The following is a 14,808-nucleotide window of genomic DNA, read 5'->3' as shown; positions in this document are numbered from 1 at the left end:
GTAAAAGCGTGTGCAAAGTTTGCCGAACAGCTATTAAAACGAAAAATAGCAGGCAGCACAACTAACCTCTTCCAGCACTTGCGCCAAATGCATCCGAAAGAATGTAAGGAATGCTCACGTCTTCGAGAGTACGGCGTAGCTAACGCTATCAAAGATAAGTACACGCACACCATGAAACAACAAACTTGAGCTGTATTTAGTACCGGGGGAAACATTGTGACATGCACCAGAGCTTGTGTTTTGCCATAGTCGGTTGACAGGCTAGTTTTGCTTGTAAGGAATTTGAGTTTATTACAATAAAAGGTGGTGCTGATTATTTTTACGCTGTTGATCTTGAAGTTCTGTTATATACAAATGTTATTGTGAGTTGAGTTGTATATTTGCAGAATACTGGATGTGTGGTTTACAATACAATTGTTAGAACTACTTACTTGTGGCAATTAAGTTACGTAGGGCTGGGTATTGCCGCCAACCTCACGATACGATACGTATCACGATACAGAGGCCGCGATACAATACGTATCGCGATAAATATGTGTTCCAATACTTGATCTTCATGGCGATACGTATCTCGATATGTTACATTAATTTTCTTGCCTTTTATAAGAACAGTCATATGTATGCCTAAAGGATATGTTTGTTATGCTGACTGACAAAAATATTTTTGTTTGCAGCTCTTCTGGTTTACTACCAAAGCGGTGTGCCTGGTCTAAATTTGCAGCTTTCACAGACACACCGGGAACAATTATTAATAGGCATGAGCCGATATGAGCAAAAATATCAACGTATTAAAATTACAGCTCTAAAATGTGCTTATTTGAAATATTTGGGGAAACAAAAACAGCATTTTTTTTCATGTAACAGATTCTACTTCGTTTTTAAACAAAATATAGGAAAACTGGTACATTAAGACATGTGCAATGTTAAGTTTATAAGTAAATAAATATTGATATTCTTCCTCTGCTTTCATTTTTCTTAGCAAGACAGAGTGTCCAATCACTGGTGAGCTATTTTTGCATTAATTGAAAGCAATTAACTTCAAAGACGCTGCTGGTTTTTATTTTTTAGCTACAATGCAAGCTGCAACGGCAAACGTTAACTGCCTCTTTAAAGTTAACAAGCAATATCGATTCTGACGCCTGCGTATCGATACGTGTATTGTAATGAGGCCCGCAACGATATATTGCCGTATCAATTTTTTGAGCACACCCCTAAAGTTATGCGAAAGCTATGAGTAGTTTGTTTTTTGTTTTTGTTTTTTTGCACAAGATATCTATGTGACATTTAAGTTGAGCAAAAGATATGAGTAGTTTTTCTTTGCTCAAGCTATATATGTGGCATTTAAGTTGAACAAGGATATGAGTAGCTTTTTTTGTACAAGCTTTGTGCCATTTCGGTTATGCAAAAGCCATAAGTATTTATTTATTTTTTTTTGTATAAGCTATGTATGGCATTAATGTTGAGCAAAAGGCTGAGTAATTTTTTTTTTCACAAGTTATGTTGCATTTAAGTTCTGCAAAAGATATGAGTAGCTTTTTTGAACAAGCTATGTTAAATTTACCATAAAACTGATTAAAAAAAAATTAGCATACATTATTGTCTGAACATTTTGCACAAGATTAATTTTTGAATAAATCAAAACTTGTTTAAATGTTTTTTTGTTTTTTAACTTTTGATTAAAATTGAGTAAAATCGTAATCGTCCAGAATGACAGGAAAAAAAAGAAAAGAAAAAAAAAAATCGAGATTTTATTTTTTGGCCATATCGCCCAGCCCTAGTCACAACTAATCAGATCGATTCACTGTATGTAGTAGAGATCTGAGAAGTGTGTATGTTTGTTGGATTATTACCACTGTCTCTCTATACAACTCTTTGTTTCTCGTCTTGTCACGTTTGATCTACCCCTCTTGATGTGAATAAATAGTTAAAACCTTATTTGTGTCTGCGCTTTGGGATCCAACCTCCAGCACATGACAGTTTGGCCAAGATAAACAATCCGTTTTGTGTTTATTTTACCGCCATCGAGTTGACATGAGTTTGTGGTGCTAACCGGCCGCTAAGCTAACGTGCTCTCGATGAAACGGTGTGTGCGTTGCTGTCGCAGAGGCGTAAACAAACAGACCCGCTAGTAATGTCAACAAGCAATCACAGCATTTTCTCGCTCCTCTGACCAATCGGAGACATTCACGGCAAAATAACGCTCGGAGGAGGGTTGCCGGTTACCACTGCCTAAACAAGCACAGGGGGAAAACATTTTTCAAAATACACTTGCCTGCGATGTACAAAGCATGACGCCACAAACTAGCTGCTACCGAATCACTGTCGATTATACCCTCCCCACAACGCGACGATCAATCACACGAGTTTTTCCTTGCCCTTTTGTGGTTTGATCAGGGGATGTCGTTACTATTTGTCAACTGTGCATGAGAAGCCCTTTGAGACTTTTGAGTGATTAAGGGCGATATAAATAAACTTGACTTGACGAGAAAATAATGGACTTTCTTGACTCATGCAATTTGCCACTGCCTTCTGAAGGTTTGCGTTTTCATTGTATTTGCTAAGTAAATGTGCTTCATGTGCTTTAAACATTATGTTGCAATTAGACTTACCAGGGTAAACAGTACCTGACCCGTTTTTAATTTCCATTTTATTTCCACTGTGTTTACATTTCAATTGTGTAAAAAAAAAAAAGGTGGCTTAAATATTGTCCTGCGGATCTGTGTCCGATATCAGCCAAAAAAACAGTATCGGATTTTTTCTGTCCATGTCCAAAAATATCCGATATTTTCACACATATATATATGAACAGTCCGTTCTATCTTCCGCCCCTGATTTTCTATCCAGCAGCGTCTGCGCCGAGCATGCAGCGCTTACGTGATCAAACAAACAAGCATGCATGTGAATTAGCTTTTAGCTAACCGAGGAAGAGAGAATGTCGACAGTGTGGGAGTATTTTTCATTGAAAAAAGAAAAAGACAGCGGACAGCAACGTTTGTCAAAAGCCGAAGTTCCCCGTGGTGGAAAATAAAGGGAGAAGTTTAATCTAACCAACCTCATCAAGCATTTGAAAAAGTATCACAAACGAGAGCATGAGGATTTTGAGAAAACCAAGGCGAATATTAAGACAGTCAACGGTGTCGGAATCATTTTCACACCGTAAGCAACTCCCACGGGACGGTAAAAAGGCTTCACGTAATTATCACTGAAAAGATCGCTTAATTTATTGTTCTTGATGGCCAGCCTGTCAATCGTTAGTACTGTCGGCTTTAAATGTAATTGAGCAGCTCAAGCCTCGCTACGTTATTTCGAGCCGCCACTATTTCGTAGATAAAACTATACCACGGATGCCTGGTGACGTTCAAAGATGTATAACGGCTTATGTGGGAAATGCTAACGCTGTTAGCTTCACCACGGACATCTGAAGCTCAGAGCAATTTCATTTATCATAGAGGAGCATAGTATAGAAGCAAGCTGACGGGGCGGCATGCTGAAATGCTCATCTTCTTAAAAAATAATCTCCATATTATGCTTGGTCTGCAGAAAGGGAAGATGGAAGAATAGTGAAATTAACCAACTGTTTTTCTACTTTTATTATAGTTACATATTCATTTTTATTTATTTTAAATTGGAGCTTGGGACACGTTGAGCAGTGAGAGAGTGGCCAATATTGTGTTGGTTATATTTTTTTTTGTCCCGTATGCCAACTACTTTGCATTTTTAGGTGTAAAGTACTACCATACTTCGGACGTCTTATTTCGAGGTCATTTCTTCTCCCCCGACTTGCTGCTACTCGATGCTGCAGTCGCTGCTATTTTTTGATTCAATAACTGTATCCCGTGCGCTGCGCACAACGGAAGAAAAAAAGGAGGCAATTCCGCTTCTCAGCTTCCGCGTCATCTATTAGAAACAATAGACACATCATTGTATTGTGTCATTGTTAGCTTGCTTCACACTTCAACAATTAAAAAAAAACAAAAAACTCCACACTTTCTCCATTTTTGATCCGGCGCCTTCCAGGTATCCGCAAACCACAACGATCGTTGCCCTCCATTGCTATACTTGTGCACAATATATGTGCATGTACGTTCTGCTTATTTTTTTTTGCGCCCTGTTTTGTCTGTAAGGTAATGTATTTTTGGTGGCCCAGACAGTGCGCGATGGCGCCAAAAGTGACGCATCGACGTGCATTTATTGCGTCGACGTATTTTTTGGAAAAACGACGTAGTCACGACTAGTCGACTAATCTTGGCAGCCCTAACTTATACTCATTTTTTTTTAATGCTTTTAGAGTGACTTTTTTTCTTGTCTCATTCACTTTAAGAAATGGGCTGCAGAGCAACCACCTTGCTGCATGTATGATGCTGAGCAACAGCGGACCACCTATTCGAGAGTTTGCATACGACAGAGCCTTAGAGCTCTTGATCAAAACAAAAAAAATTCATTGTGCTGAAGCTGGGTGCAAGCTGTGCCATTGATTAAGCCATGCAGAGAATTTTGTGCTTTTACTTTTATTTTCCATTATTTTTTTGTGAAAGTAAAATTTGCAGCCACACTGGAAAAACTCGAAATCTTGCCAAGAACATTTGTCTTATTTCTAGTCAAATTATGCCTATGTGCTTAATTTTAGACAACATGACTTATAACCAAAATTACACAAAGATGGAAACCCCTTGTTTCAAGACAGTGCATCTTGAATATCTTGTTAAGTGAGAAAATCTTGAAATTATCTTTTTTTGAGGAATATTTTAGATGAAATAAGCTTTTTTGACACATCTAGATATTTTGTATGCATATCAGATGTAGGTTGTATGATGAATGATCTTGTTTCAAGAAAGAAACCAAACTTGAATTGAGACAACACAGCTTTATTGAAACAGCAGATCAAAACCTTCTCCCGAATCACAGCCCCTGCAGTCATAATTGATGGAATGCATATTAACAGTGACATGCAATGATGACGGTGAGCTCATATTTCACTGGAATGTACATTACATTATTAAAGTTAAAGGGATACTTGACTCATTGAGCCATTTTCAGCAGTAAAAAGTTATTTTGGCCAGAATAAATTTGATAACATTATTATTATTATTATTATTATTATTACTAACTAATAACTTTAAAAATTATTTTTTCCACTTGCTGTCGACTGAAGATTGACATCACCTGTGCTGAGGAAGTAGGTAATGACCAATCATGGCTCATCTGTTTTCTGGGTTTGGTCAGCAAACCGAGCCGTGATTGGTTGTTATTTCCTCAGCACAGGTTATGTCATCTTCAGTTGACAGCAAGTGGAATAATTTGTATTTAAAGCTATTAATTGTATATGGAAACTAATGAAGTTACCAAACTCATTCTGGACAAAATATTAAGTTTTTGCTACTGAAAATGGCTCAATGAATCAAGTATCCCTTTAACTCTCAGCTCAACTCAACTTCACGCCTTTAACGTAATAATATGGTGTAAAATCCACACAGTTTTTAGTATTCATAAAAATATTTGTGCAAGATGATGAATCTCTACCTCATAAGATAAATACTGTTCATTCCAATCAATAGTAGATAGAGGTTGGCATTCAAAACAATACACTGCTGAGGAAATAGGTAGGTCCACCTGTTTTAATGGGTCTGGTCAGCACACTGATCCATGATGTGTTGTTACATGTTTCCTCAGCAGTCAGCATGCATCATGTCATCTTCAGTCAATAGCAAGTGGCAAAATGAATTTTTAAAGGTATTTACTGTTCATGAAAAAAAAATGAAGTTATTACATTAATTATTGACAAAATACAGTATTATCTCCTTACTTCTGAAAATGGCTCAATGAGTTAAGTATCTTTTTAAAGCATAAATGCATCTATTACATTACCTGCGTCAGTCTCAGGGTTTCTCTGCCATAGCGAAGAAATGCAGTTGCAAGTTTTGAAAGGTTAACTTTAATGCAACTCTGGATAGGTTCTTGCAAATCATGCTGAAAAAGATGAATAAGCATCATATTATTAAATGAAAATTTATGACCTCATATTTGTCCTTAGTTCATCACATATTTCAATTAAGGTTGGCAACTTTTGAAAAAATAAATAAATATGTAGGTAATAACTTTATGGTTTATCTAAAATACCTAATTCTCTATGTTTGTAAAGATGTAAAGATCTCTTCTATTTTTTGTAAAAATGTTTTAACATAATAACTATTAGACTTGTGTTATACTCATAATAATAATAATAATAATAATAATAATAATAATAATTATTATTATTATTATTATTATTATTATTATTATTATAATCATAATTATTATTATTATTACTATTATTATTATTATTATTATGGCACACTATTTGAACTAAAACAAGCACATGTTTACGAACTCTGTTTGAGTTACCACGGTTGACTGACCTTCAGTCACTGGAGTACACGTTTTTCTCATCATCAGTCCGGTCTGTTGTGGCTGTTTTCTCGTAGTTTACGCCTCTGGTAAACGGCGAGATGATCCGTCCTCCTAGGTTTCTTGCACATGGAGATGATGCGTGTGCGTTCGCGTTCACTCGGTACTCGAGTAGCCATCAATGCCACACAGTACGCGAAAGTCCGGGATGCGACTGTCATTGGAATTAATGTGAGTCCATGTGAGTCAGCGCCAAAAATACATAACACAAGAAGACGATTCAAAATGGCTCAATAAAAAGAAGCCAAGGAAGCCAAGATGCGCCGCAGCAATTACGACGATCGTAATCCAGTCGTTGTTATGGTAACTCCCACCAGCACCACTTTGCGACAACCCACATACGGCAACGTTTGTCTCCTTGGCAGCGCGAATGAGCGCCATCTATCTACGCTAGCGTCCGGTGGAGCAAGCGACTCATTCGGTAAGTATTCTCCTCAACTAAAGCTGTTGCTTTAACGTTGTTACGTTATGTCCTACGTTCCTAGTTTTTACGTCGTCATGTAAATTGACGTTTAACTTAACTATTATGTATTGTATGACTTTTGTGAACTATTACAGGGAACATCCTGTACACAAGCTAAACCTAAGTGAAACAGCTAGCTTACCCATTAGCATGGAGAGATTGGGCTTTGTCACCACATCAGTTTTAAGGGGTAATGTATTACTTTTAAATATATGCAGATATTGGGAAACGTTAATTTCACGACTTGATTGAGTCCAGACTAAAAACGGGCATTTTATTTTTGTTGCTCGTCTTTCAACTGCGTCTGGGTCCCCTTCCTCCATCATCAGCCCGCCATTTTTTTATTTTTATTTTTAAAGCTAAAATAACCTGTAATGCAGTTACAGGTTGTCAATTGATGACGTTTATTTGTAATTTGAAAACATCTTAATGTCAGTATATCACTTTGTGCTTTACAGCAAACTCACCTGCTGCTCGTGCCAGTGCAGGTGTAGACAGTCAAGCAACCTTGGCCAAGCACTACAATGTGCTACAGGCTTTGTTTAAAAGAAGAAAACATGTAAACAACCAGGATGTTTCTCAGCTTTCGGACATGTAATTTGCAGCCAGAAGATCATTTATTGACTGATATAATTAGTGAGGAGACCAGACCTGATAAGATTATCGAAGCTAACCCTGTTTTAAGGACACTAGGCATGTAAGTCATCGTTGATTGTGCATAATTGATACAAGGCACTTGACACTGTTTTAGATTTAGATTTCCATGTCTAAAGCAATTTACTCATTTGTCAATTTTGATCAAATATTTTGAGGTGATGGATGAGCTGCGACGCATTCTGGACATGAGAAACTGTAACTTCATCTGTGCAGGTTTTTGGTGTGTCCAAAAAGATGCTGAAATCACCAATGGGAATGGACAAAGGTAAACTTTTTTTTTTCTTCTTTTCTGTTTTTTTTTTTGTTTTTGTTTTTTTTGTGATCACAGTGAGGTTAAGGGGTTAAGTATGAAGGACCAAAAATGCCTAAATAAATAAATACAAGTGAAAGTTAAAACAGACATAAAAAATATAATTCAAAAAATAAATATAAAAGAATAAATATAAATGGTAATAGAAATATTGTTGAGAGTATGTATGTATATAAACGTTCTGCTCTCATTTATTTCATGGTGCAGACGTAAGCATGAAATGTTGTTCTGTTATAATTAAATTACTACACTCCACAATTACAAAATCGGCATAATAATAAATAAAATATTAACACTTAATTTTGACTTCTTTAAATGTATTTATTTTCACCACACGTCCTTCTAACTGGGTGAAGCGTCAACGATATTTTATTATTAGGTTGATGTTATCTGCCTAGTTGGGGGCAAGCTAAAGATGGAGACATTTTCCTCAGAATGGTACAGTGTGTTTAAGTACTTAAATACTAGAGCTTTCAAACAATTAAAAGTTTTAATCAGATTAACCACAACTTAGAATTGTGATTAATCATGATTAATCACTTAATTAAAAGGCTTTTTTTAAATCAACATTTTTATGCCCACCAAATTTAAAAGAGCACCTGTTTTGGCATTTAATGTTGTAAGGATGCCTTCAAAAAAAAAAATATCCACTGTACATGCTCATCATCCTCTTTTCTAATCAGTTAATTACTTGCATAATTTGAAAAGGAAAAAAAAAAGACCCTGATTAGAAAAAAAGACATGATTAATGCGATATTTTTGGTGATTAATTGATTAGTTAACACTTTGACTTTGACAGAATTATTAAATACTGACTCTTTTTTTTCTTTTCCAACAGTGCAAGAGGCAGTTGAAATTTTGAGTGTGTTGCCATCACTGTTCCCCTAGCTCCGTTTCTGCTCCAACGAAGAAAGTGAGAGATCTAAGTCAGGCTGTGGCGCATGCCATTGAGGTGAGCAATGCAAAATATATGGGACCATGTTGACTTTATTTTTTTAAAATGTAAGCTAACTGAAGGTGTATCTTCTGCTTTCTTCAACTGAGTATTTATATGCTTTTTCTTCCTTTTCTTTTGCATTCTGTTTGGTTAAAAAGTTAAATGGATACTTGATTCATTGAGCCATTTTCAGCAGTAAAATGTTAATATTTTGTCTATAATTAATGTGGCAACTTCATTATTTTTCATGTATAATTATGCTGCATTCGAGAATGGTCGGAAGTCGGATATATCAGTTGTTTTTTCCCAGTTCCGACCTGAAAGTGTTTGAGGTGAAAGTAAACAACCAAAGTGTTGGATAGTGTTAAATTGTTTTTTATTTTGGTTCTTAAAACAAATTTTTGACCTCCAGCAAACTTGCGTATAATTTGTATAATTTCGTGCAGGGCGATAGCGGCATACTATCACGTACTTTGCGTTACGTGAAGTTATGTTGAATTTATTAATTCTTTATGAATAAAGAAAGATATCTAGTTTTATACTCGAGTAAATTGTGTTTCACCATTTACGGTCTGCATTTCCAAAGGGGAAACCGTTGTAGAGACGTCACTTATAGTACTTCAGAATTCGGGGTCTTTCTTTTTTTTTTTCCCCGAATTCGCAAGTGGAATTTCCGAGTTCAACGGAGCGTCCCGGTACACACTTCCTGGTTTGAACTCGGAAAAGTCCGACTTCCGACCATCCTCGAATGCATCATTAGTAGCTTTTTAAAAAGTATTTTTATCTACTTCCTGTCGACTAAGGATGAAATCACCTGTGCTGAAGAAGTAGGTAACAACCAATCATGGATCAATTTACTGACCAAACCCAGAAAACAGGTGAGCCATTGGCCTTTACCTACTTCCTCAGCACAGGTGATGCCATCATTGACAGCAAGTACAAAAAAAATACTTTTTAAAGGTACTAATTATATGTAAAAAATAATGAAGTTGTCAAATTCATTCTGGACAAAATATTAACTTTACATTGCTGAAAATTGTTCAATGAGTCAAGTATCCTTTTAGATATTTGATAAGATATTGCTTTCTCTACAAAGTAACATTTAGTATTTGATTGCACCCAACCTATTTACCGTAGGGCCAAGGTTCCAGAGAAATATAACCATTATTCTGACAGAAGGATGTCTTATGTGTTTTAGGAAAACCAAGACCCCAATTCCTACTTGAGGAAGCACCCTCTCACTTGCCCGGTACTGATTGTTGGCTCGTCCAAATGTCTTCTAGCTGTAGGAGATGTGCCCTCAACTGCATTTCCCAAACACAAGGTCACTAAAGGTGTTTTATAACTGATGGCATACTATACACTCTACATCTGACATACCCTAAGTGTGTCGCCACTCCGCTGCCACTCATACAAACAGTGCACAACATTCATGAGAGAGATCTTACATCATCTTACGCAAAAAAAGCAGGGCTGAGTGGAAGGCTTTTATTGGCCAGTAAGCGTGTGGGATGCAAAATGGCTCCCCCTTTTTCCCTGAGGTTGCTATCAACACATAATGATGGATAATTGGTCTGATGTTCAGTTTGTGAGACCTCTAAAGTTTTAAGCACTTAAGGCAAATGTTACGAGCAGAGCAATTGTTTATGTGGTTTATATATATTTTTCGTGTATGCATTGTATATGTTTGGAAAATATTTTTGTTATGATATATGTAGCTTTCGCCCTACAAAAATGCATGCCAGTCGAAATATGCATTAACCTGGAAACGGTGTCTTTTTAATAAATATTGAATGTGAGACTAATTATCACTTATTTGCCTTATTTGAAGCTGGTAATTAATGTCTTATATTGAGAACTTACTGTCGTGATTTTAAGCTGATAATGTCTTAAATTGAGAATAGTATTACTTGTAATTATGACTCAAAAACCCTTAATAGTATTCTGTTTTCCTAACGTTAAGATAATTGTGTCTGAAAATGCCTCTTTCTAATCTTACTTCAGGTAGATAACTTTCTTAAATCAAGAACAATTACTCACATATACGACTTAAAATAAGTGAAATATACTTGAAATGATCAGAATGGTACCAAAATTCATGCTGGCTTTCAGGAGAAAATACTACTTTCAAGCATTACAACCTTATTATAAGACAGAAAAATCTGACTACCCAAGTAAAATATAACCAAAACTTGAGTTATTAGAGCTTATTTTAAGACAATTTAAGTCCTATCAGTCTGAGGAATTATGTCTTATTTCAAGAAATCTTAGTAAGACAATTTTCACTTGTTCCATTGGCAGATTTTTTTGCTCAATTCAAGCAGAAATATCTTGTTTTATTATTTTTTTTACTAATTTTTAGATCAGCATTTTTTCCAGTGCAAGTGTTGTATGTTTACACTATCACGGAATCCTGGAGGAATCTGCTCGCCCATCGGCTTGTGACCATTCATCGATAGCCTCCCTGCAACCATGAAAAACTGTTTACAAAGGGGCAAAAAGTATGATCAGTGTGAATGTGTAAAAATGGGCCAAACTTGGACATTCAAAAATGTATAGCTCACTTCCAGGACATTTTAGGAAATGGCTTCCATTGACTTTTTAGTGCGTCTTGTGGTGCCAAGTGTCGTTTGTTTACACCAGTAGTGTGAAGTGAAGCGCGGAAGTGAAGTCGCTGGTGCCGCGGCATAAGCGGAAGTGACGTCACCGAAGCCACGACAGCTGCCGCTGCCGCTAAATGTGCTGGCTAGCCCTTTCTCAAAATAACACTAGCAGAAGAGTTAGCGGTCACGGCAAAATGACCACTGCCTACAGCCATCCTCATGAGTCTAATTCAGTGGTAGCGGTTGATGGCGTGTCATATTTGTACTGCGTCGCTGTCTTCAAGACGTACAAATATCTAGTCATTTTAATAAAAAACAAAACAAAACAAAACACCCATACCAACTCTTTAAACTACAAAGGCCGAGCGAAGTTTAGTTACGTGTAATGCACTTGCAGTCTAACACGCAAGGAAGTATCGAAGAAAATTAACTTTTTTGTGTGTGTGTGTGTACATACCGTGTTGAGCGATGCTTGGCGTCAGAAAACCTCTATCCGCAATGCTGCTCTCTTTGGGAGAAGGAAATCAGGCTTGCACTCGTGTGAAAGGAAGTGTCTGTCGACAAAGTAGTGTAAACTACAAACGTTTGTAAACCACTGACGTAAATTTGAATGGACCACTGATCTGTATGTATTATTGGATAGCCGATAGACGCCGTTGAAGCCACGAAGCGGACTGCGGTGAAGTTAGTTTTAGGTTGGATATTCGATATTCGACAGACATTCGCGATGCCACCTCCGGGGGAAAGCGCCGCGTCTCGGGGATACGCTCCGGGGGCTTCTGCACTGAAACTAGCCGCCTTTTCTTTTTACGCAGTCAAACCAGCCGCACTTCATTTAATCTGTTCGCCCTTTTCTAGGATTTACGGTAGTGTGCGCGAAAGGACGCTGGCACGGAGTACGACATCCTGTTTTCAAAATAAAGTATCACTTTTCACATCCTGTTTTCAAAATAAAGGATCACTTTTCAAGATTAAAAGATGTTTTTTTTCTCACTATTATAATAATAATAATGATAATAATAATAATAATTATTATTATTATTATTATTGTTGTAAGTTTAAAAGACGTTTCACTGGGAATGCACTCTGGTGGGGTGATATTGAGAAATAGCATTCATATGTACAACATTAAGTTAATTAAATTAGTTAAAATGAAGAAAATGTTGAAATTGAGAAAAAAAAAAAAAGACGTATGTGTCATCACGCAGACATGCAACTATGAGCCAGGACTAATTTGGAGTCAATAGGTCGCATTACCTGGAAGCTATTAAGCTAAACTGCTAATATTTTTCAGAAAAAAAATAATTAAAAATAAGTGGAGGTGTAAAATGAAAAAACAAGAGGGATGCATCATCTATCAGATATACCACTATGATGCAGCAATGATTTGAGGTCAATATGTCACATGACCTGGAAGCTACTGAGCTAAGATGCTAATTCTGAAATATAAAAATTCATAGAAAAAAATGAAAGATGTCAAATCGAAAAACAAGAGGCGTATCTCATGCGGCAGGCCCGGCACTACTATCCCACACTGATTTTGAGTCCACAGGTCACATGACCTAGAAGCTATTGAGCTCAGACACTAATTTTTACATTAAAAAATTAATTTAAAAAAATTGAAAGACGTAAAATCGAAAAACAAGAGGCGTATCTCATGCGGCGGTCCCGGCACTACTATCCCACACTTATTTTGAGAAAATTGGTCACATGACCTGGAAGCTATTGAGCTCGGATGCTAATTTTTACATTAAAAAATTAATAGAAAAAATTGAAAGATGTAAAATCGAAAAACAAGAGGCGTATCTCATGCGGCAGGCCTGGCACTACTATCCCACACTGATTTTGAGAAAATTGGTCACATGACCTGGAAGCTATTGAGCTCGGATGCTAATTTTTGCATATAAAAATTCATAGAAAAAATTGAAAGACGTAAAATCGAAAAACAAGAGGCGTATCTCATGCGGCAGGCCTGGCACTACTATCCCACACTGATTTTGAGAAAATTGGTCACATGACCTGAAAGCTATTGAGCTCGGATGCAAATTTTTGCATATAAAAATTCATAGAAAAAATTGAAAGACGTAAAATCGAAAAACAAGAGGCGTATCTCATGCGGCAGGCCCGGCACTACTATCCCACACTTATTTTGAGAAAATTGGTCACATGACCTGGAAGCTATTGAGCTCGGTTGCTATTTTTTACATTAAAAAATGAATAGAAAAAATTGAAAGATGTAAAATCGAAAAACAAGAGGCATATCTCATGCGGCAGGCCCGGCACTACTATCCCACACTGATTTTGAGTCCACAGGTCACATGACCAAGAAGCTATTGAGCTCGGATGCTATTTTTTACATTAAAAAATGAATAGAAAAATTTGAAAGATGTAAAATCAAAAAACAAGAGGCGTATCTCATGCGGCAGGCCTGGCACTACTATCCCACACTGATTTTGAGAAAGTTGGTCACATGACCTGGAAGCTATTGAGCTCGGATGCTATTTTTTACATATAAAAATTCATAGAAAAAATTGAAAGATGTAAAATCGAAAAACAAGAGGCGTATCTCATGCGGCAGGCCCGGCACTACTATCCCACACTGATTTTGAGTCCACAGGTCACATGACCTAGAAGCTATTGAGCTCGGGTGCTATTTTTTACATATAAAAATTCATAGAAAAAATTGAAAGATGTAAAATCGAAAAACAAGAGGCGTATCTCATGCGGCAGGCCTGGCACTACTATCCCACACTGATTTTGAGAAAGTTGGTCACATGACCTGGAAGCTATTGACCTCGGTTGCTAATTTTTTCATATAAAAATGAATAGAAAAAATTGAAAAACGTAAAATCGAAAATCAAGAGTCGTATCTCATGCGGCAGGCCTGGCACTACTATCCCACACTGATTTTGAGAAAGTTGGTCACATGACCTGGAAGCGATTGAGCTCGGATGCTAATTTTTACATTAAAAAATTAATAGAAAAAATTGAAAGATGTAAAATTGAAAAACAAGAGGCGTATCTCATGCGGCAGGCCCGGCACTACTATCCCACACTGATTTTGAGTCCACAGGTCACATGACCTAGAAGCTATTGAGCTCGGATGCTATTTTTTTACATTAAAAAATGAATAGAAAAATTTGAAAGATGTAAAATCGAAAAACAAGAGGCGTATCTCATGCGGCAGGCCCGGCACTACTATCCCATACTGATTTTGAGAAAGTTGGTCACATGACCTGGAAGCTATTGAGCTCGGATGCTATTTTTTTCATATAAAAATGAATAGAAAAAATTGAAAAACGTAAAATCGAAAATCAAGAGGCGTATCTCGTGCGGGAGGCCTGGCACTACTATCCCACACTGATTTTGAAAAAATTGGTCACATCACCTGGAA

General features: G+C 36.8%; 1 protein-coding gene and 1 long non-coding RNA gene across 7 annotated transcripts in view; one reads left to right on the top strand and one right to left on the bottom strand.

Moving 5' to 3' along the window:
• Window positions 1-12,267, bottom strand: part of ano10a (anoctamin 10a) — a 306,259-nt gene extending 293,992 nt beyond the window's left edge. For 5 of the 6 annotated variants that reach the window (XM_077526019.1, XM_077526021.1, XM_077526022.1 and 2 more), the window contains exon 1: window positions 11,872-12,267. The gene's annotated coding sequence lies outside the window, so the exon portion shown is untranslated. Of the gene's footprint in view, window positions 1-11,210; window positions 11,276-11,871 lie in introns of all 6 variants that reach the window. The other variant, XM_077526020.1, reaches the window with a different exon arrangement.
• LOC144022971 (uncharacterized) lies at window positions 7,763-10,572 on the top strand. Its single transcript, XR_013284456.1, has 3 exons — window positions 7,763-7,829; window positions 8,713-8,826; window positions 10,010-10,572. It is a non-coding gene; the product is annotated as an uncharacterized LOC144022971 (long non-coding RNA).
• Window positions 12,268-14,808: the final 2,541 nt, after the last annotated feature.

The sequence above is a fragment of the Festucalex cinctus genome, chromosome 7, assembly GCF_051991245.1.
Source record: "Festucalex cinctus isolate MCC-2025b chromosome 7, RoL_Fcin_1.0, whole genome shotgun sequence".
NCBI classification, from domain to species: Eukaryota; Metazoa; Chordata; class Actinopteri; order Syngnathiformes; family Syngnathidae; genus Festucalex; species Festucalex cinctus.
The sequence above is the reverse complement of the archived record's forward strand: the minus strand, read 5'-3'. Positions and strand labels throughout refer to the sequence as shown.